This window comes from Anolis carolinensis, unplaced genomic scaffold, assembly GCF_035594765.1.
Source record: "Anolis carolinensis isolate JA03-04 unplaced genomic scaffold, rAnoCar3.1.pri scaffold_10, whole genome shotgun sequence".
In the NCBI taxonomy this organism is placed as follows: domain Eukaryota; kingdom Metazoa; phylum Chordata; class Lepidosauria; order Squamata; family Dactyloidae; genus Anolis; species Anolis carolinensis.
Window position 1 is genome coordinate 995,102 of NW_026943821.1, and position 281 is coordinate 995,382.

Below are 281 nucleotides of genomic sequence, written 5' to 3' on the forward strand. Positions count from 1 at the left end.
AGTAGACTAGACAGCTCCCAAGCCTTTCTATCTACAATGGAGTTCTTTTTACCTGAATAAATACTTTTTTGAACTTTTATTGAGACTCTTCAGTCCATTGCCATCCTAAATGGTCAAAGGCTTCTCTTGCTCACCCCGTTTAAATAACTGCTGCATTTGAAAGCTTTTGCTTTTGCTACTCTGCTGTTTTTTTTTGGTGGAATCTCCCCCAGAGAGGGTTTAATTGAGACTAACCGCTCAGAGATTACCACAACAGTGCCAAGCCTGGCCCCATCCATCCA